This window comes from Trichosurus vulpecula, chromosome 3 (genome assembly GCF_011100635.1).
Source record: "Trichosurus vulpecula isolate mTriVul1 chromosome 3, mTriVul1.pri, whole genome shotgun sequence".
Taxonomy (NCBI): domain Eukaryota; kingdom Metazoa; phylum Chordata; class Mammalia; order Diprotodontia; family Phalangeridae; genus Trichosurus; species Trichosurus vulpecula.
Window position 1 is genome coordinate 126115274 of NC_050575.1, and position 23623 is coordinate 126138896.

The following is a 23623-nucleotide window of genomic DNA, read 5'->3' on the forward strand; positions in this document are numbered from 1 at the left end:
AAAACCTATACAAATTCCATGGATGTCAATACAAAAAATTAACTAAATTAATTAACTAAAATTAATTCAAAGTAATTGGCTGAAGGGGTTCCAAAAACAAGTGGATGGATTAAGAAAGGTATTTTGCAGGTGGCTGCATTACAGATGAGAATTGAAAGGAGTGAAGGAGCCAAGAAGCAGAAATGAGGAAGGAGAGAATTGCAGGCATGAGGAAAAACCCAGGCAAAGCCTCGGCAGTGGGAAGTTGGGTTTCACATGTGTGTAGGGAACAGCCAAGTAAATCAGTTTGGGTGAAGAATGAAGTGTCTGAGGGGAGCTCATATTTAATTAGTCTGGAAAGAGAAATTGGTGCAATATTGTGGGTAGCTTTCTTACTAAACAGAAAATGTTTTGTTTTGTTTTGTTCTTAGAGGCAATTAGGAGCCTTTTGCATTTCTTGAACAGTTGAGAGACATGGTCAGATCTGTATTAAAATTCTATGTCCTATGTTCTGTGTTCACCAAAGTGATTTTCCTAAAGCTCAGGTCTGATCATGTCATCCCACCCACTTGACTCCTCCCTACCACACTCAATAAATTCTAATAGTTTCCTATTATCTCCAGGATCAAATACAAAGTGCTCTGTTTGGCATTCAAAGCCCTTTACAACCTAGCCCCTTTCTATGTCTCCAGTCTTGTTACATGTTACCCATGCTCTTTAATCCCAGTGAAACTGGCCTTCTGGTTATTCCAGAGACAAGACTCTGCTTCTCTCAGCTCTGGGACTTTTCTTTACTTGTCCCTCATGTTTGGAATGCACTCCCTCATTGCTGCCTATTGACTTCTCTGGTTTCCTTTAAGTTTCAACTAAAATCCCATCTTTCATAGGAAGTCCTTCCCAACTCTTCTCAATTCTAGTGCTTTCTTTCTGTTAAATTATTTTTATTTATTCTACATATTTGTATATATTTGCATGTAGTCTTCATCATTAGGTTGTGAGCTCCTTGAGGGCAGGAACTGTCTTTTGCCTCTTTTTGTAACCCCAGCACTTACCACAGTGCTTGGCACAAAGTAGGCACTTAATAAATGTTTATTGCTTCTTTCAAAAATTTTTTTCATCTTTAATATCCCATATTCCATGTTCTAACAGTCTATGATCTAGCATAGCCATTCAAATAAACTGGGAATCTGTACTGAAAAGTTTTAGGCAGCTACACAGCTCTGTGGCTAGACCTCTGGATCTGGACTCAGAAGACATGACTTCAAATTCAGACACTTGCTAGCGGAGTGACACTGTACAAGTCACTTTACATTTTTCAGTCTCAGTTTCTTCATCTGGAAAATAAGAACAATATCACCTATCTCACAGTGTGGTTGTGAGGATTAAATGAGACAATATTTGTAAGACACTATGCAAATGTAAAAGTGCAACAAAATGCTAGTTATTATTAGGCATTATTCTTCACTAAATCTGAGAAAGCGGAACAGTATTATGGATCTGTCTGTGTGTCTCTGTCTCACCGTCTCTCTCTCTCTCTCTCTGGGTCTCTGTCTCTGTCTTTCTTTGTCTATATTTCTCTCACACACAGAGAGACATAAAATACATAAACATACAAACATGTTACTTGAGGAAGGATGTCCAGATCTATCTGACCTGTGCCTGCATGGGATAAATTCACATGTTCTCAGCTCCAGAGCACAGAGCTGCTCAGCAGGATACATGGGAATCTGGAAGGAACAGGATAACCCAAATCTTCAGAATCCTAGGCTGCTCACAGGGGATGTAGAGGTGGAGGAAGCATGGTATTTCTCAGGCAGAGCTTCTTCATTCCTCTCCACTACCAAAGGAGCTTGGGGCTCCTGCTTTATCAGTCAAGGGAGGAACCAGGAGGTGGGAGACACTGCTCCCAAGATTCTGGTTAGAAATAAACATGGAGTAATTGCCTGATTCCCCCATAGGCTCCCTGTGAAATGGATACACTGGGGTTGGGGGAAGAGGAATGTTTGTGCCATTGATTGGAGAAGGCAATGCTGTGGGCCATTGGGAAAAATCCCTTTGGGGTGTCCATCCTCACTCCTCTGGGCCTGTCTAAAGAAATCATCAGCTTTTTATTCTCCAGCTCAAAGTTGTCCCTCCTGCAAGCCTCATTCACCTAATGCCACCAGCCCTGGCCCAGACTCTGCAACATGCATAATTAAACAGAACTTATAATATTGAAATTTAGACGAGAATTCTCCTCACCTTCATTTTAGTTTTGATATGGTTGGGGGTTAAAGCACTTTACTAAGGAATGAAGTAAACACATTAAGTAAACTCTGTAAGAGTAGGAATTTTCATTTACATTTGTATCCCCAGTGCCCAGTACAGTGCCTGGGCACAGAATAGGCAGCCAATAAATACTTGCTGACTAAATGACAAAGTAAATTTTTTTAAAAGCTGGCAATGCTTTGGCACTTTAGAGTTTATAGACTGTTTTTCATCAAAACAGCTCTGCATGTTAGGTAGCAAATTTCCTTCCATGTTTTAGAGATGGAGTTCACTTGCGGTACATAATATAGAGAAGTGTTCTCTTCACTGTATCTAGGAAAGTGGAATTGACCTGCTATGGTCATATTGCCCATTCATTCAATGAACACATGTAGTCATTGTTCAGCAGCTATCATGTGCAAGGATCTAGGCTGTGCTTTGAGGATGTTCAAATGCATCCCTGATACCCTTGTTGTTTCTGGATATTTCCCTTTGATGAAGCAGAGAGCAGCTCTTCTGTGCCTACCCATCCTTTGAGATTCTTGTCCATATATGTCTGTAAGTTTGTCTCTAGATCCCACCCAATATGCTGGGTTCCATCCTTCTTTTCTTCTGACATAACCATGGAGTAATTGATGTCATCCCTCATTCCTACTCCATGGCCAATCCTTTCTCTTTTTTGTTCATAAATTTTCCTGCTAATATTTGCTCCAATTGTTTAAAGTTCTATGTTTGTCAAATATTGCAGCTTTTTCATATCCCCCATGAACATTTCAAAATGACTTCTGGGTAATGATAATTTTTAATTCTTTGGGGCACTGTAGGGTTCCATGACTCAAAGCCATACAACAATGTATAAATAAAAGGCAACATTCAAAAAAAACTCCTAGAATTCCAGACTCCTGAATTTTTGATGTTTCATCACCTAACCAAACAGATCCTGACCTTATATAGATCTTAGTCTAGTATGTGGGTGAGGTTGTAAATAATTACCATATGAAACAGAACATGGTAACTGCATAAAAGATAAACAAAAATCTAAGACTGTTCATATGTAGGTTGCTTTCAAGCTCTGTATTATGGGGAAGAATGCCCTGGACTGTGTAAGGTATAAGATTTGGCTCCATGTGAGTCATGTTAGTACAATTTACAAGAATGGAACCCAAGTCTTCAGACTGCAAGACTAGTGTTCACTTGACTGTTCTAATAAGGGTATTCTACAAAGCCATAGACTTACTAAGACTATAAATTCATATGCAATCTCACGTAGCAGAAAATGCATTGGATGTGGAGTCAACACATCTGGGTTGGGCTCTCAACTTTGTCACTTACTACCTGGGTATCCAAAAAAATTCCTTGAACTTCTTGTGTTCTAGTTTTATCATCTATGAAATGAAGCAGTAAAAAAAATGACTTCTTAGATACTTTCCTACTCTAATATTTTATGTTTTTATGAAAATATATACCACATAAAATATGGTACTTTCTCTTAGATACTAAAACTCTCTTTTAATATCATTGTGGTTTTGTCTTCATTACTTCATTACAGTGTTCATAAATAATTTTATTTTTAAAATTATTTTTTGTTTTTTGTTTAATATTTCAAGATTTTACATAATAAAATTTTAACCGTAATTTTTTTTTAATTTTGAATTCTAAATTTTCCCCTCCCATTGCTCCTCTCCCCCTTTCAGAAGGCAAGCAATTTGATGTAGATTATACAAATGAAATCATACAAAACATATTTCCATATTTGCCATGTTGTAAGTGAAAACACAAACAAAATAAAACAATAAAAAAAGAAAAGATATGCTTCAATCTGTATTCAGAGTTCGTCAGTTTTCTCTCTGGAGATGGATAGCATTTTTCATCATGGGTTCTTTGCAATTGTCTTGGATCATTGTCTTGATTAGAGTCTTTCACAGTTGATCTTCCTTATCATATTGCTGTTACTGTGTACAATGTTCTCTTGGTTCTGCTCACTTTACTTTGCCAGAATTCACGTGAGTCTTCCTAGCATTTTTTCCGAAACCACGCTGTCGATCATTTCTTATAGCACAGTAGTATTTCATCACAATTATATACCACATTTTTCCCGGCCAATCCTCAATTGAGGGACATCCCTTTGATTTCCCATTCTTTGCCATCAAATACACAAAAAAAGCTGCTATTAGCATTTTTGTACAAGTAGATCCTTGCCCCTTTCATCTATTTGGGATACAGATCTAATAGTGGGACCTCTGGGTCAAAGTTTTAGAGTTAAAGTTAGGGGTTAGAATTAGGGTTAGCTCCTTGAGTATCATTCTAAATTTTTAAGGTTAGTGTCAGGGTTATCTATTTGGGCGTCATTCTAAATTGTTCTCCAGAATGGTTGGACTAGTTTAGACCTCTATGAATAATACATTAGTGTCCAATTTTTCCACATGTCTTCCAGCATTTGTCATTTTCCTTTTCTTCCATATTAGCCAATCTTACAGGTGTGTGGTGATATCTCAGATTTGTTTTTATTTGCATTTCTCTAGTCAGTAGTGATTTAGAGCATTTTTCCTGTGACTATTGATAGCCTTGATTTCTTCTTCTGATAGCTGCTTGTTTGTATCCTTTGACCACTTATCAATTAAGGATTGGCTCTTACTCTACCAAATATGGCTTGGTTCCCTATATATTTGAGAAATGAGGCCTTTATCAGAGACATGCTATAAAATTTGTTTCCCAGCTTCCTGTTTCCTTCTCATCTTGGTGGCATTGGTTTTGTTTGTACAAAAACTTTTTAATACAATCAAAATCATCCATTTTACATTTTGTAATGCTCTCTATGACTTGTTTGGTCAAAAATTATTCCTTTTTCCATATATCTGACAGGTAATCTATTCCTTGCTCTCCTAATTTGCTTATGGTATCATCCTTTAGTCTAAATCACACACCCATTTTGACTTTATCCTAGTAGATGGTATAAGATGTTAGTCTATACCTAGATTTTGCTCTACTGTTTTACAGGTTTCCCAGATGTTTTCATCAAATAGTAAGTTCTTATTCCAGAAGATCAAAGAAGGTCTTTGATCTTATGAAACACTAGATTGCTATGGTAATTTACTAGTGGGTCTTTTGTAACTAATCTGTTCCACTAAGCCATCACTCAGAATTGAGGAATTTCTAAGTCAGACTTGTCTTCTGAGATGGGGACAGCTACACACCATTTCTCTGTTGTGTTTGTCCTGTTGTATATCAACTATCATATTACTATAACTCAATTATCATATTAAATGTATTAATATCATTATATCTCAATGGTGGAGTTGTGCCTGATTCCTACTCACATTTTCCATAAGGGACCTTGAATGGAGTCTAGTCAGGTGATTTAAAATCACTGGTTACCCTGAAATACTGAGAGGTTTGGAGTGAATATTGAGACCTCAGGCTGTGGTGGTAGATTCAGTAACAAAGCCAGGATGGCTAAAATTATGGGAGGGCTTGAAAAAGTCAGGACGGCCAGAGTTTCGTGTGTGAAATCTGAAATAAATGAGGCATATAGATTTATTAAGCAATGCAGCTAATTGTATAACAAATAGGGACCAGGCCTCCTGAGCTTGGCACTGGACCCTGAATACAGAGGTAGAGAGATTTTTATGAATTAATATATTACAGTAAACAAAATAAAAACAGGAAGTGTAATTAAGGAACCTCATTTCTAATTGAAAGAAAGATTAGGGGCTTTCCAAGTTGAGATGTGAAGGGTTAACAGGTGAAATTCCCTGAAATCAGGCCTATAGCACCATGCTGGGCTGTGCTCCACTCCTGGGCCTCCCCAGGACAGATCAGGCAGAGCAAGCCATATGGCCATGAATCACTGAGCTGTAGCAGTTACCAGACTTCTCAACCTACAAATGCCGAAGACCACAGAGCAGGTTTGTGGGAAAACTGCTGGATCAGGGTGAGAGCAGTCCAGCCCCAGCCCTGGGGGCAGCAGAGGTGGCAGTGGTGACGGCAGCAGCAGGAAGCTCCTGCGGCTGCTTCCACAGCTCTAGCTGCTTTCTGAGTCCCTGACCCACAGGGTGGGAGGAATCAAGCGGTAGATCAGAATGGAAGTGCAGGGAGTGCTTTGCTGGTACAGACACAGCGTTCTCTTGCTTTGCCCTGCTTGGATCTGGGTCGCAATCCTGGGTGATAGTACTGGGGTGAGGAAGAGCGCTGGTGTGGCAGAGCTTGTGGTGGCTATGGACAGGGAGTCCTCACAGTTCCAAGGCAGAAAAGAGTACTTGAGGTCACTCACAGACCAGAGCACAGGCCAGGAGAGGAGTAAACACCTTTCCTTAGATCATACCACCTCAGAAGAACTGAAAATTTACAGGTGCCTACAAGTAGCTCAGAAAACAGCTGCATAAAACCCCTGAAGCTTGGGACAGAGCACTCTCCACTCTAAAAGCAGAGTCATACCTTAACAAAGAGCTCAAAAGTCAAGTAACTGTCTGGGAAAATGAGCAGACAACATAAAAATCCTCAGACTATTGAATCTTACTTTGGTGACAAAGAAGATCAAAACCTACAGTCAGAATAAGACAACAAAGTCAAAGATCCTACATCAAAAGCCTCAAAGAAAAATACAAATTGATCACAGTCCATGGAAGAGCTCAAAAAGAATTTTGAAAATCAAGTAAGAGAAGTAGAAGAAAAATTGGGAAAAGAAATGAGAGTGATGCAAGAAAATCATGAAAAATGAGTCAATTGCTTGTTAAAGGAGATCCAAAAAAATACTGAAGAAAATAACACCTTAAAAATAGACTCACCCAAATGGCAAAAGAGGTCCAAAAAGCCAATGAGAAGAATGCCTTAAAAACAGCATTGCTCAAATGGAAAATGGGATCCAAAAACTCACTGAAGAAAATAATTCCTCAAAAATTAGAATGGAGCAAATGAAAGCTAATGACTTTATGAAAAATCAAGAAATTATAAAACAGAACCAAAAAAATGAAAAATAGAAGACAATGTGAAATATCTCATTGGAAAAACCACTGACCTAGAAAACAGATCCAGGAGAGATAATTTAAAAATTATTGGACTACCTGAAAGCCATGATCAAAAAAGAACTTAGACATCATCTTTCAAGAAATTATCAAGGAAAACTGCCCTGACATTCTAGAACCAGAGAGTAAAATAGAAATTGAAAGAAACCACTGACCACATCTTGAAAAAGATCTCAAAAGGAAAACTCCTGGGAATATTGCAGCCAAATTCCAGAGTTCCCAGGTCAAGGAGAAAATGTTGCAAGCAGCCAGAAATAAACAATTTGAGTAATGTGGAAACACAATCAGGATAACACAAGATCTAGCAGCTTCTACATTAAGGGATTGAAGAGCTTGGAATATGATATTCCAGAGGTCAAAGGAGCTAAGATTAAAACCAAGAATCATCTACCCAGCAAAACTGAGCATAATACTTCAGGGTAAAAAATGGATGTTCAATGAAATAGAGGACTTTCAAGCATTCTTGATGACAAGACCACAGGTGAGAAAATTTGACTTTCAAATACAAGAATCAAGAGAAGCATGAAAAGGTAAACAGGAAAGAGAAATCATAAGGGATTTATTAAAGTTTAACTGTTGACATTCCTACATGGAAAGATATTTATAAATCATATTACAAAGGGAGTTGAAAGGAATATATATATATGTATATATGTATATATATATGTATATATATATATACATAGAGAGAGAGAGAGAGAGAGAGAGAGACAGAAGGCACATGGTGAGTTGACTATGAAGTGATGATATCTAAAAAATAAATTTAAGAGGTGAGAGAGGAATATGATGTTGGGAGAAGGAGAAAGGGAGAGATAGAATGGGGTAAATTATCTCACATAAAAGAGGCAAGAAAAAGCCATTATAATGGAAGGGAACAGGGTAGAGGTGAAAGGGAATGAGTGAACCTCACTCTCATCAGATTTGGCTTAAGGAGGGAATAACATACACACTCAATTGTGTATCTTCCCCTACAGGAAAATAGGGGGGAAGGAGATAACTGCAGGGGTGGGGATAATAGAAAAGAGGGCAGATTGGGAAAGGGGTAATCAGAAGCAAATACTTTTGAAAAGGGACGGGATCAAAGGAGAAAATTGAATAAATGGGGGACAGGATATGATGTAGGGAAATATAGTTAGTCTTTCACAACATGACTATTAGGTAAGTGTTTTGCATAATGACACATGTATAACCAATTTTGAATGGCTTTCCTTCTCAACGAGGGTGGGTGGGGAGGGAAGAAGGGAGGCAATTTGGAACTCAAAGTTCTAAAAACAAATGTTAAAAATTGTTTTTACATGCAACTGGGAAATCAGATATACAGGCAAAGAGGTATAGAAATCTATCTTACCCTACAAGAAAGTAAGGGGGAAGAGGAAAGGGGGAAGTCGGGTGATAGAAGGGAGGGCAGATTAGGGAAAGGGGCAATCAGAATACTTGCCATTTTGGGGTGGGGGAAGGTAGAGATGGAGAGAAAATTTGTAACTCAAAATCTTCTCAAATAAATGTTGAAAACTAAAAAGGAATAAATCAATCTTAAAAAAAGAAATACCATGAAGTCCACAAATCATGGCTTGTGAACAATATACCATTTGAGGTTTCTTTGCATTCATGTGAGTGGTCTTTCCACCACTCAAGAGCTCTGCAAACTCTATCCCTTCTCAACCTGGGAAATTCTTGATGATATCTGATGGATTCTCTAAAGGGAAATTCATGCGGAAATGTGAGAAAATAAGTTTAAGTTGTCTATATTTTTATGAATTGTAGAATGAGTAGACACAATATATAATTCCATGAACTGGGTAAAATTAATTCATGGCTCTGGCTATGAAGGACGAGAGAACATTCCCCTACTAAGGACTTTCTTCAGGGCCCCATTAATATCTCTGTTCCTTAGACTGTAGATAAAGGGGTTTAGCATGGGAGTCACCACTGTATACATCAGAGCAAAAATGATGTCTTTGATATTAGAGTTACTGGAGGAGGGGAAAAAGTACTGGCCAATGATTGTCCCATGATATAAGGATACCACAGAGAGGTGGGAGCCACAGGTTGATAAAGCTTTGTAGATGCCATTGGTAGAAGGGATCTTCAGGATGGTGGCAAGAATACGGATGTAAGAGACAAGGACACATATTAATGGCAGTGTAATGGCTGCTACCCCTACAGTTAATATCACTAGTTCATTGAGGGAGATATCTGAGCAGGATAGCTTGAGCAAAGCACCCAAGTCACAGAAGTAGTGGGCTACAGTGTTGTCTGACAGAAGGATAGTCGGGCCAGGAGAAGGGTGTGGGTCAAGGAGTGGGCACAGGAGAGGATCCAGGACCCAACCACCAGTAGGACACACAATTTGTGGCTCATGACTGTGGTATAGTGGAGAGGGTGGCAGATGGCAATATAGCGATCATAAGCCATTGCAGTGAGCAGGAAGCTGTCCAGATCAGTAAAGAATATGAACAAATACATGTGTGAAATGCAGTCATTGTAGGAAATGGTCTGGCTTCCTGTCTGCATGTTCACCAACATCTTTGGGGTAGTGACTGATGAGAAACAGACATCAGTGAAGGCCAAGTGATTGAGGAAGAAATACATAGGGGTACGAAGGTGAGAGTCTAATCTGATCAGCAAGATGATGAGCAGGTTCCCAAACAGTGTGGTGAGATACATACTCAAGAATAGGATGTAGAACAACACCCGTTGCTCTGGTCTGATAGGAAGTCCTAGAAGGAGGAATTCAGAGACACTTGTCTTGTTGTCTCTTCCCATGCTGTTTTACTAACTGCTGGAAGAAAAGGGAATCAGAAATAAACATGACTGAGTCACAAAAATAATAGAGTATTGAATATACTAGCCTTCATAGTCATGAGAGTCATTAAGTCACAAATGTTTAGGCAAGATTTAGAACACAGACTTCATAATGTTAGAGTTGAGAGACCTTAGAACATAGTGTTAGAACAGGAAGGATCTTTTGAACCAAGAATGGTAGCACACAGGAAGTAACATATTACAGATGGAAAGTACATTAGAGCATAGCCAGAAGAAAGTTATATTTGGATCAACACATAACCTAGAATGGTATAAAATAGAGCATGTGGCATTAGAACTAGAAGGAATTTCAGATCATAGAATGTTAGACCATGGACTCCATTGACTTGGTTCATCCTATTACAAAATACTGCCTTTGTAATCTACTAGTACAGTCTTTGTTCACCAAGTTTCCCTCTCATTCAGAGACAAATCATTTTGCTGTGACTATCTCTGAGTGTTTATCATATGGAGTCTCCATTCAGAAACAATAGGGAGAGAAGAGGCTTTCTCACACACCTGATTCCCCTCTCGAAAGGACTGTACCTATGGGTAACAGAGCCCTACATTTCCTCATAATAGATACAGAGATGGAAGAGTACTCTGAGATCACCTGGTCCAACCCCTTCATTTCAGAGTTAAAAACTGCTGCTAAGACAGTGAATTGCCCAAGTTGGTCAGTAGATGCACTGTATTTGAACCTAGGTACCATATTATTTCTATGATAAATCAATCTTGTATTTATTTTGCTTTGTGTTTTATTGTTCATCATCCCTCATCAAAGTGCCCCATTGTTGTGTGGAAGTGGCTCTGGATTCTCTATGCTATGCACTGTATCAGAAGCTCTCCTAGGCCCTACCAATCTGGAAAGACTTCATATATGGCCCATGTGATGACTACATGTCTCTTATTTCAGAAGCAGCTTAGCAAATTTTATGGATAGATAGGAGGCTCAGTGCATGGAATGCTGAGCCAGGAATCACAAAGACCTGAGTTCAAATCCAGCCTCACACATTTACTAACTGTGACCTTGGATAGGTCATTTAATCTCCATTTATATTAATCCACTGGAGAAGGAAATTACAAACCATTTCAGAATCTTTGCCAAGAAAACCTCATGGATAAGATTGGCATGCTATGGTCCAGGGGTCACACTCATAAAGATTGGGACACAACTGAAGAACAACAAAAAAAAGATGCTTTCTGTGTGACTGTGGATGAGTCTTTTAGTATCTTAATGTCCCCCAGCAATATTCTAAGACCAAAAGTTGCCAAGTGTCTATCAATCTACATTGGTTTAAGGAGTTTCTTCCCTGGGAATTCTCTATTCTAATGAAATCGTAACTCACAAAATCTTCAGTATATTCTGCCTCCTACATTAGAAAACCTATCCAATGTCTCATCATGGCATGGAGATGGCCCTGGGCTTGTAAAGTCTATGCCAGTAAAACACAAACCAGATCTTGCTGCTTAACTCTCTGGCTTTCAGTTCAGGCTGGACTCAGAGACAGGAATATTTCTGAGGGGGCATCAAGCTAAGCGAAGAAAGTATCATGGCTGGAAGGTTGCTCTCAAGGTAATGGATTGTTGCCTCAGGAACTCATGAAGACCCTCTCTGAAAGCACAGAGCGGTGGCAACTGATGGAGGGAGTTATCTATACAGATGCAATCATGGATTTTTTGCAGTATATTCTGTTCCAGGAAGAAATAAAGTTAGTCCAGAAAGATAGTTGGCAGGAAGTTTATATTAAAATAATTAAAATTAAAAATTTTACTTCTAAAAGGGTAGGGGTTTCAATTTCTGGAAAATTCACTCATATCACAGGATATATATCATGCTGCTGAATAAATTAAGTCTTTCCTATTTATTTTAAAATCCCTTCATTTCTTAAATACTTTGAAAAATACCTTTACCCCCAAAAGTTTATATGCTTCTACAAAAAGGGACATGAATAAATTGTGATTTTTTTTTAAGCATGAGGATCAATTGTGGAAATTCCCTCTATTACCACAAATTGCAACCTGTACATGATTTAGTAAATAAGTCCTCAGGAATTTCCTGAGGCATTTAAATGTTAAGTGACTTGTTCAAGGTCACACAGCTAGTATGTTTTTTCAGTGGTGTGTTTAAACCCACATTTCCCAAACTCTAAGCTCTGCATTCTATCCACTATACCCCACTGCCCCCATACTTATGCATTTCAATTTCACAATTTAACCCTAACTGAAGATGTTCAGAAAAGTTGCATGTACTTCAGGTTTTTCATAGTTATGATTCAAATGGGGTAACCAGTTGGGACCAAATTGGGGAAAGAACCATAACCTGAATCACAGTAGTATTTCATTTAAATGGCTGCCATATTTTAAGGTACTATTCATCCTATTGGCCATGTTTTTACGAAATACTCTGGTGTCACAATTTTCAGATAGCTATCAGTGTGAGTTTAATTGGATTCAATTTGTTGAATTAAGTTTCTGTTTGTATAATATCAGGATTATCTGAGATTCCTTCACTGTGGGCATTCCTTCCACTGATGCAAATTACAAACATTCTGTGCCCTATTAAATTGTCTTTTTGTTATCGGGATGTAATAACAATTCAGCTAGCAGCTGCTGTAGGAGTGTAAGACCCAATAAGACCAGCAATAAGAGCTGCCAGCAGAGGTTCTTTGATCTGTTTTACTGAAGAAAGTAACTTTAAGGGGTTATCGATCTCACTTTAATCAAACATACATATATCATTCACTTAGTTCAGGGGGAAAAGCCAGCACCCTGAACTTCAGAACAAATACAAACTAATTACAAAAAGAAAATATCAACAGATCAAAAACAATATTCAACAGACAGGCTTTGTCTAATCAAGACATCACATACATAGTTACCAAAAAGAGAAGCACCAATAATAGGTCTGGGTTCGCAAAGCCAGGGGGCAGTTACAACAGCTTGCCCAGAGTCTCAACATTCCTTCTACAAGTGAGCCCCAAAGGTAAAACACCAACCTCTGAGTTTATATACCCTGTTCAGGGTCAAAGGGTGTCACAACATGAAACTCAAAGCCACATGACCTAAAAGCTTCTGGTGCCACAAACATGTGACTCAAACCCATGTAAACTAGGTTTTCTCTTGAGGTAAGCAGATCATCAAAGACTCTTTATTCAATCAAAGAAACAAAGGCCAGACTCACCAAGGGTACTTGATTAAATAAGTGCTCCAAAAGAGAAAAGAGTAAAAAAGGTCCTACATTAATTACCAATACACTGGATGAAAAATTCTTCCTCCTATGTCCAATACAGTGATGAGTCTTCCTAAACTGAAGTAAACTGGTGTTTGGATAATGGATAAACAATCAGTTGCTAGGTTTTAATTGAAGTATTTCCACCATGGTAGGATGTGTCAGAGTTTGCCCTCCATATATAGAGCCTTTGAGAGCTCAACATCACCCTTCACCATGATGACACAGACTAAGACTTCAAACAAGAATAAAAAAGTGGGAGGACAAAGGACAATAAGCCCAGATTCCACAACAAAACCAAAAGTTCTGTGGTCTGGGTCTACTTGTCTACTAATGTGTGGTGTGACCCTGAGCAAGTTATTCAACCTATATTGGTTTTGGTTTCCTTATCTGTAAAATGTAGGAGTTGGAATAGTTGAATTCCAAGGTCACATGCATCCTTAACATCACATGACTCTGTTACCATCACCAACTATCAATCCCCTTCCATTTGCTGCTATGTTTGCAGGGCAAATAACTGCCAATACTTCTCCACCCATTCTATTATGCCTTATTTCTGTAGGTATGAATTAGCGTGATCAGAAAAGGATTGACAGTTACATAGTTTCCAGATTTAGTTTCTCCCTTCATAAACCTTTGTATAAGGACGGCTTCTTGGGGGGGAGGGGGCAGTGAAAAACTGTGCCTCTCCCTGTTACCAGGATGAATGTAAATTTGGGATGTATTACAAATGTCACACTCAAGGCCAGGAAGGCTTCTCTTGGTCCATCTCCCAGTGGATCTCAACTCCTCATGTCCAAGTCAGTACATGGTCATAGTAAACCTTGTTTCTTAAGGACAAAGAAGAAAGCACATCTGCATTGGATATGCAAATGAAAAGAGTCATGGGTTTGGAGTCAGAGATTGGATGCCTTCAGTTAACTACCTATGTGACTGAGCAAATCATTCAGTATCTCCAGGATTCAGTTTCCTCATATTTGAAATCAGGGTCTTGGCCTCTCTAAGGTAAATGGAGATAGATGGCCTCTAAGGTTCTTTCTAATTCTAAATAGACAATCCCACCTTGAAATAAATCCCTTTAAATGTTTATTTACATATGTGAATAAAGCTCACTTGTCTTGCTAAAGAAGGTCATAATTCTACCCATAAGGTTCTGAGAAGTTCCATAAGCCAATTATATTCATGGTGGGAAAACAAATGATCTGCTTTCCCTTTAATGAACACATCTAACAAATCCTGGTACTCAGAAGGTATCTGAGACTTTTGGTCTTTAATTGTGACTAGCACCCCTGGGTTGTCTCTGATTACAGATGAGGAGATCTATACTTGGGGAAATTACACTGACATGCAGCCCATTCAATATGGAGACTGAGCTTTCTTAAACATGGCAACCCAAACATCATCCTGGCCACTTTCACCTCAATGGCTACTAAATTATTTTCCTTCTAGTGCCATCTACTTGCAGGATGACAGAAATGATTTTGTGCTATATCAGCTTTTTTATCCAAAGACATGCTTTCCACATAATGTGAATATATCTTTCGGCAGAGAGGCAATCATACTTTCTCACCATATTCTAGGTAATATATTCCAGTTAATCAGAGCCATTTTTCTATTTTGCCTCTCTCTGGGAATTTTCCATTGTGAGAGTTAATGTGGCAAGGGAGTTCCTGGTCCCCAAGTTCCCTTTACCTTTCATGAACTTCACTTTCTAGCGAAGAATTCCTGGTTTCCTTTTTCTATTCCTGTTTTGACTCGTACATAGATTCCTCCTATAGTACTAAACCACCTGGGTCATAAAGTTGCTTCCCATTAGGTAGTCATTATATTTAGATTCCAAATACATATTTAATATCATTCGGTATAGTTTCTCATCACTGATGCTGCATGAGAGATTTATGTAAAGCCATCTTTGAAAGGCTTTCTGATAAGCAATTCAGTCTTTTTTTTGAACATTGACCTCTTGGCACAAGGGAACAGTATCGCAAGGCCCCAGAGACTCGGAAAGGCAATGTCCAGACTCAGATACTGTCCCCCAATTGCTTCCCTAATTCCACTGGGAAAGTGGCCTCAGATAATCCTAAAACAAGGAAGTATTTTCATTAGAAAAGTCACAGTGGAAAAGTACCTTTCCTGTAGACTAGAGAGACTCACCTGAGACTTAATGTCTTTAGAGTGAGTCAGCTGAATTAAATTTACTGAATCCAGTAACAGTCCCCCTCTTCTTCCTCAGTAGACTTGGTAATATCAATCAGGGCAATGCAGCCTCTCAGAATGACTTCACTGCTCTCCACCACCTCTAATGCTAAACTTGCCTAGCATTGTCACCTGCACCACAATCTCTATCCAGTTCTGAGAGCAATCTTTCCTACGGGTGGGGGGTTGAGTTAGATTGTACAGGATCAAATAGATTCCATTGTAGTTGAATCTGTAGGACACTGTATCAACACTTAAATATCTTCTTGGATATACTATGTTCTAGCTCTCAGTCTTTACAGGACCTTACTGTGGACCACACCATCCCCAGAAGGAACACGAAATGGAACACAGACTCCTGCATCACTATCCTCCTCAGAGATATAGCAGCCAGGACCATACTCAAAATATCAGAAAAGATAGGAAAGCAAAATCATAGACCACCACTATCAAGCCACCACAGGCTTCTTGGAGCCTTGCCTAAAGTTCACTTCCCTTCCTTCATAAGTTCTACTGTAATTACTGATGGCATTAGCCAATCTCACCAAGGTTCAGAAGTGTCATAGGCAATGCAGAAATGACTTGAACTCTTCCTCCAGCCAGACTGGATGTGGGTGCTCTACTCCTTACTTCTGTTATAGTGATTAATCATCAACAACACACAGCTCCAAATGACTCCAGTGTGAGTCTCTGGGCCAAAGCTTAGCTGAACTTCTTTACTTCTGTGCTTTGTAATAGCACTAATATACATAAAATGACCAAAGCACCTCAGTGGCATTATTCCCACATGAGATTGTGTTATTGTCAAAATAGGGATCCAAAAACACATGTATATTTGCACTATTCATTAAAAGGTCTCCCTTCAAACACACATGCATGACATGCATAGACATACACACAGCTCTCTGTATACATACACACGTGTATGTATGTATGTACGTATATACATAACTGCATATTTATAGATTTTAATATATAAAATATATGTTTGAATAATACACATATACATGTATACATAATATACGTGAATTTGTATATATAAAATGAGTATCAGAAGAGAACTCAAAAGTCATGCTCTCCAACCCATAACTGAAATATGAAGCTTCTCAATGTAACTGTCAATCAGAGTTCATTCAGACTTTGAATATCTCCAGTGTCTAGCAACTCACTAACTATGCAATTAGCCTCTTTAGCATTGGGTTTTTTAATTCTAATAAAGTTCTTCTTTAATTTTACAGCCTTAAACATATTTGAAGGAAACAATTTTGCTCCACCTACATCTTCTCAAGGATAAATTTCCTCAACATCATGATTATTTGAACAACAAGCTTATGTAGATAAGGGCATGTGACAGAGTCAATAAATCTCAGAATTTAATAGTATAAAGGGACCTCACAGGTCTTTTAGTTGAACTCATACCTACAAAGCACGTTCGCTACAACATGTCAAACAAGTGGCCTATCAGCCTTCACCTGATATGCTCTAGGGAGGAAGAATCCATTATATTCAGGGCATCCCATTCCACTTCAGGACAGTTTAATTAAGAAACTTTTCATTACATTGAACCCATCTGCCATTCCACTACAATTTTCACCCATCAAAAACAAAACAATTCCTTTTCCACATGACCATCCTACAGCTATATGAAGACAGCTGTCAACTGCCTCAAGCTTTCTCTTCTTTAGGCTGAACATTTTTAGCTGCTTCAGTTAAATCATGGATGGAATGGCCTCCAGTCTTGCTCCCCACTGTGGTTTCCTTCCTATGGGCATGCTCCAGCCTCTCAATGGGGGCATCAAACACTGAAGGGAATCCTACAGATATGGTCTGAGCAGGGCAGAGCCCAGCAGGGTTATTTCTTCCCTTGCTCTGGATGTCGCTTCTCTTAATGTAGCCCAACCAACTTACCATAGCTTCACTGGCTACCGTTAAGACAAATTTGTTCATTAAGTCTCCTAGATCTTTTTTCCACACAACTTGTTGCCTAGTCATGCCTTCTCTCTCTTGAATGGTAAAGCTGATTTTTTTGAGATCAACTGGAGTATTTTACCTTTATTTCTATTAAATTGCATGGCACTGGATTTGGCCTATCTTTCTAACCTTTCTTCTAATCTTTTTGAATGCTAACTCTGTCATCCAACATGCTAGCTCTCCCTCCTAAATCTGTCATCTACAAATTTTGAAATTACGTTATTTAAGACTTAATCCAATTCACTAATAAAATACCAGAACAGATTAGAATCCTTGTATCAAAGAATCTTAGACTCACAAAGTCAAAGAAACATAGGATCATATAATCTCAGCTTAGCAGAATCTCAGAGTTAGCCTGATAGGGCCTCAGTGTTTAAGGAAACCTCAGAACTAATTTAGCCCAAACTAACACTCAGTGTGGGAACTAACTCCATAGCATCCCTGGTAGGTTTTCCTTCAGCATCTACTTGAACACTCCAAATGGGAAGAGTGCTCACTACTGCCTTCAACTGCCCATCCCCCCTTCAATCTCTCTGATTTGGGGGAATCTCTTATGTTGCCCTGAATGTTTCCTCAATTCTGGGCTTTCTCTCACTCACTAGATTTCCTTACATTGAAAGAGCTGTTCTTGTGACCAGAGGATCTTCTAATTTCATTTCATTAACTTTCTGAGCTAAGGTGAGAGGGCTGGGAGTTCAGGGAATCCTAGGACTTGCTCCTCAGAGAGGTTGCAGTGTAGGAGAGCCAGGGTTGTCAGTTGTTCAATCTCTAAGGAAAGGATCAAGGGGATGCAGTGCATTAAAGATGGTATTAGGAGTCGAAAGAATTGAGTTCTTCGATCTGGTTCTGTGACTAATTCACTTATTGATATGGAACTCACCCTCATCTTTTTGGCTTCAGTTTTCTTCTCTGTTTAATGGGTAGTTCAAACTAGATTACTTTTTGTTATCTCTTCCCTAACATTTTAAGGTCCTTTCCATTTTGAAGATTAAAACAGCTTATATTTTCATAGAGTTTTTCGTTATATTGTCTGACATCCTAATATGGTGTTATTGAGCCGTTTTTTCAAATAAGGAAACTAAAACACAAAAGGGGAGGCCATTTCCCCACAGTTGCATGGCTAAATAATTTGCCGAGGTGGAACTAAAACTCAGGTCTTCTGGTGCCAAGTGTGATGTTCTTTCCACTAGATGATGTTACCTGCCCATTCTGTTGTTTTTTAGGTTTTAACATTCTATATACTTGGGTCCCTTTGATTTCTTATTTCCTTTGACTTCAGTAAAATCCAATGACTTCCTATTATCTCCAAGATCAAATACAAAATGCTCTGTTTGCCATTCAAAACCCTTCATAACCTAATCCCTTTCTACATCTCCAGTCTCCTAACATGTTAGACATACTCTTCAGTCCAGTGAAACTGGCCTCCTGGCTATTCCAGAAACAAGATGCTCCACCTCTCGGCTCTAGGACTTTTCTTTGGCTATCCCTCACGCTTAGAATGTCCTCCCTCATTTCTGCCGACTGATCTCTCTGACTTTAAGTCTCAATTAAAATCCCATCTTTCACACTAAGTCTTTCCCAACTCCTCTAAATTCTAGTGCTTTCCTCTCTTAAATAATTTTCTATTTATCCTGTATATTTATTTATATATGTTTGTTTGTATGTTGTCTTCTCCATTAGATTGTGAACTCTTTGAGGGCAGGAACTGTCTTTTGCCTTTTTTTGTAACCCCAGCACTTAGCACAGCACTTGGCACAAAAATAGGCACTTAATAAATGTTTATAGATTGGTTCAAAAATCTTTTCCATCTTTGATTTCCCTTGTTTCATGTTCTAACAGTTCTAACAGTTCAAACAAACTGGGAATCTGCATTAAAAAGTTTTAAGCAGCTACATGGCTCAGTGGATGGAGAACTGGATCCAGAATCAGAATCTATAGGTTCAAATTCAGCCTCAGATACTTGCTAGCTGGGTCACATTGTGCAAGCCACTTTCTGTTTCTCCGTCTCAGTTTCCTCCTCCGGAAAATAAGAATAATATCACCTGACAGTATTCTTCTGAGGATCAAATGAGATTATATTTGTAAGACACTATGCAAAGCTAAAAGTGCTATAAAATGCTAGCCATTATTAGGCATTATCCTTTGTTAAATCTGAAGAAGCAGAACTATATTTTAAATCGGTCTGTCTGTCTTTCTCTCTCTCTCTCCCTCCCTCTCTCTCTCTCTCTCTCTCTCTCTCTCTCTCTCTCTCTCTCTCTCACACACACACACACACACATGCACACACTTCACATAAACACACAAGCACATATTACTTGAGTAAGGATGTCCAAATCTATCTGACCTGTGCCTGCATGGGATAAATTCAGATATTCTCAGCTCCAGGGCATAGAGCTTCTCACCAGAATACATGGGAATGTGGAAGGTACAGAATAACCCAAATCTTCAAAATTCTAGGCTGCTCACAGGGGAGAGAGAGATGGATGAAGCATGGTATTTCTTGGGCAGAGCGTCTGCATTCTTCTCCACTATGAAAGGAGCCTGGGCTCCTGCTTTATCAGTCAAAGAAGGAACCAGGAGGAGGGAGACAAAGCTCCCAAGATTCTGGATAGAAATAAACATGGAGTAATTGCCTGATTCCCCCATAGGCTCCCTGTGAAATGGATACACTGGGATTGGGGGAGGGGGAATGTTTTGCCAGAGACTGGAGAAAGCAATGCTGTGGGCCACTGGGAAAAATCCCTTTGGGGTGTCCATCCTCACTCCTCTGGGCCTGTGTAAAGAAATTATCATCTTCTTATTCTCCAGCTCAAAGCTGCTCCTCCTGCAAGCCTCATTAATCTAATGCCACTAACCCTGGCCCAGACTCTGGGACATCCACAATCAACCAGAACTTAGATTATTCAGATTAGACAAGAATCCTCTTCACTTTCATTTTGGTTTTGACATAATTAGGGGTTAAAGCACTTTACTAAGGAATGAAGGAAACACATAAAGTAAACTCTGTAAGAGTAGGAATTGTTTCATTTATATTTCTATCCCCAGTGCCAGCACAGTGCCTGTGCACAGAATAAGCAGCTAATAAATATTTGCTGACTGAATGACAAACTAAATTTTTTTAAAAGCTGGCAATGCTTTGGCACTTTAGAGTTTACAGACTCTTTTTCATCAAAACAGCTCTGCATGTTAGGTAGCAAATTTCCATCTGTGTTTTAGAGATGGAGTTCACTTGCAGTGCATAATATAGAGAAGTATTCTCTTCCCTGTATCATTACCAACAGCAGCTGAGAAAGTGGACCTGACCTGCTCAGGATCACACTGTCCATTCATTCAGTGAACACATGTAGTCATTGTTCAGCAGGTATTACGTGCAAGACTCTAGGCTGTGCTTTGAGGATGTTCAAATGCATCCCTGATTCCCTTGTTGTTTCTAGATATTTCCCTTTGATGATGATGCAGAGCGCAGCTCTTCTGTGCCTACCTATCCTTTGAGATTCTTGTCCATGTATGTCCATAAGTTTGTCTCTAGGTTCCACTCAACACCTTAGGTTCCATCCTTCCTTTCTTCTGACATAACCATGGAGTATTTGATCTGCCCATTTGTCATCCCTCACTCCTACTCCATGGCCAATCCTTTCTCTTTTTTGCTCATAAATTTCCCTGCTAATATTCGCTTCAGTTTTTTTAAAGTTCTATATTTGTCAGACATTGCAGCATTCTCACATACACCATGAACATTTCAAGTGACTTCTGGATAATACTAATTTTTAATTCTTGGGGCACTGTAGTGTTCCATGACTCATAGCCACACAAGAACAGTGGGTGAATGAAAGGCAAGATTTTTTAAAATCTTAGAATTCTAGCCTCCTGAATTTTGATGGAACCTTAAAGGTCATCTCTTCCAACTCCCACCTGAACAGTTCCTGACCTTATAGAGATCATTGTCTAGTATATGGATGAGGTTGTAAATAACTAAAATATGAAATCATGGCAAGTCTATAAAAAACAAACAAATAAAGATCTGACTGTTCATATGTAAATTACTTTCAGATTCTGCCCTATAGGGAAGAATGCACTGGACTTTTAGGTATAAGATCTGGCTGCACATGTGTTGTGTTTCTACAGTTTACAATAGTGGAAACCAAGCCTCCAGACTACCAGACTAGTGTTCATTTTACCGTGCTGATTAGAATATCCAGTGAAACCATAGATTTATTAAGACTCCAAAAGCATATGTAGCCTCATTTATCAGAAAGAGCATTGGACATGGAATTAGCACATCTGGGTGGGACTCAGTTTTGTCACTTACCACCTGGGTAGCCATTAGTTCTTGAACCTCTTTGGTTCTTGTTTCCTTATCCATGAAATGAGGCAGTAAGAAAAAAATTATTTCTTAGATACCTTCCTACTCAAATATTCTATGATTTTATGAAAACATATAACACATAAAATATTATACTTATTCTTAGATGTTAAACCCCTGCTTAATATAATCTCCATGTCTTTGTTACTTCAGTGCAGTGTTCATAAATTATTTTATTTTTAAAGATTATTTTTGTTTGTTTTGTTAAATATTTCCCAATCATCTGAAAAAATATTTAGCAACCATTTTTTAAAATTTTGAGCTCTAAATTCTCTCCCTTCCATTGCCCCTCTCCCCCTTTGAGAAGGCAAGCAATTTGATATAGATTATATATGTGAAGTAACGAAAAATATATTTCCATATTACCCATGTTGTAAAAGAAAACACAAATAAAGCAAAAAAAAAGAAATTTTAAAAAATATGCTTCAATCTATATTCAGAATTCGTTAGTCTTCTCTCTGGAGGTGGATAGCATTTTTCATCATATGTTCTTTGGAATTCTCTTGGATCATTGTCTTGATTACAGTAGTTAAATCTATCACAGTTGATCATACTTACAATATTGCTGTTACTGTATACAATCTTATCCTGTTTCTGCTCATTTCACTTTGCATTATTTCATATGAGTCTTCTCAGATTTTTCTGAAACCATCTTGCTCATCATTTCTCATAGCAAAATAGCATTCCATCCAATCATATACCACAACTTTTTCAGCCATTCCTTAATTTATGGACATCTCTTTGATTCCCATTCTTTGCTCCCTTCCCCCACCCCACGCCCACACAACTGCTATAAACATTTTCGTGCAAGTAGGGCCTTTTGCCTTTTCTTTGATTTCTTTGGGCATAGTAGTATTGCTGGGTCAAAGGATATGTACAGTTTTATAGCCCTTTTGGCATAGTTCTAAATTGTTCCCTAGAATAGTTGGATTATTTCACAACTTCACCAGCAATGCATTAGTGTCCCAACTTTTCCACATCTCCTCCAGCATTTGTCATTTTCTTTTTCTTTCATATAAGTGAAGCTGATAGGTGTGGGGTGGTATCTCAGATTTGTTTTAATTTGCATTTCTCCAAGGAGTAGTGATTTAGAGCACCTTTTTCAAGTGACTATTGGTAGCTTTTATTTCTTCTTCTGAAAACTGCTTCTTCATATCTTTTGGCCATTTAGGAACTGGGGATGGCTCTTATTTTTATAAATATGGCTCAGTTCGCTATATATTTGTGAAATTAGGTATTTATCAGAGAAACTTGCTGTAAAAATTTTTCCCAGTTTCCTATTTTCTTTCTAACTTTGACTACATTAGTTTTTTCATGCAAAAGCTTTTTAATTTTGTCAAATCAAAATTATCTATTTTACTTCCCATAATACTTTCTATCTCTTATTTGGGCATAAACTCTTCTCTTATCCAAAGATTTGACAGGTACTTTTTTTCCCATGCTCATCTTATTTACTTATGTTGTTATCATTTATGTCTAAATCATATATTCATTTTGACCTTATGTTGGTATACAATGTAAAATATTGCTTTATGACTAATTTCTGCCAAATTGCTTTCCAATTTTCCCAGCAAATTTTGTCAAAAGTTGAGTTCTTACCCCAAAAGTTTGGATCTTTGGGTTTATCAAACACTATGGCCATTAACTACTATGTATTGTGTACCTAATCCATTCCTCTGATTCTCCACTCTATTTCTTAGTCAGTAGTAGATTGTTTTGATGATTATTAGTCTGTAATAGAGTTTGAAATCTGGAACTGCTAGGCCATCTTCTTCCACATTTTTGAACATTTGTTATTCCAGATAAATT

The 23623-nt window shown here is 38.4% G+C and overlaps 1 pseudogene; it reads right to left on the minus strand.

Moving 5' to 3' along the window:
• Nucleotides 1–9069: 9069 nt before the first annotated feature.
• On the minus strand, nt 9070–16363 carry LOC118842204 (annotated as a pseudogene).
• Nucleotides 16364–23623: the final 7260 nt, after the last annotated feature.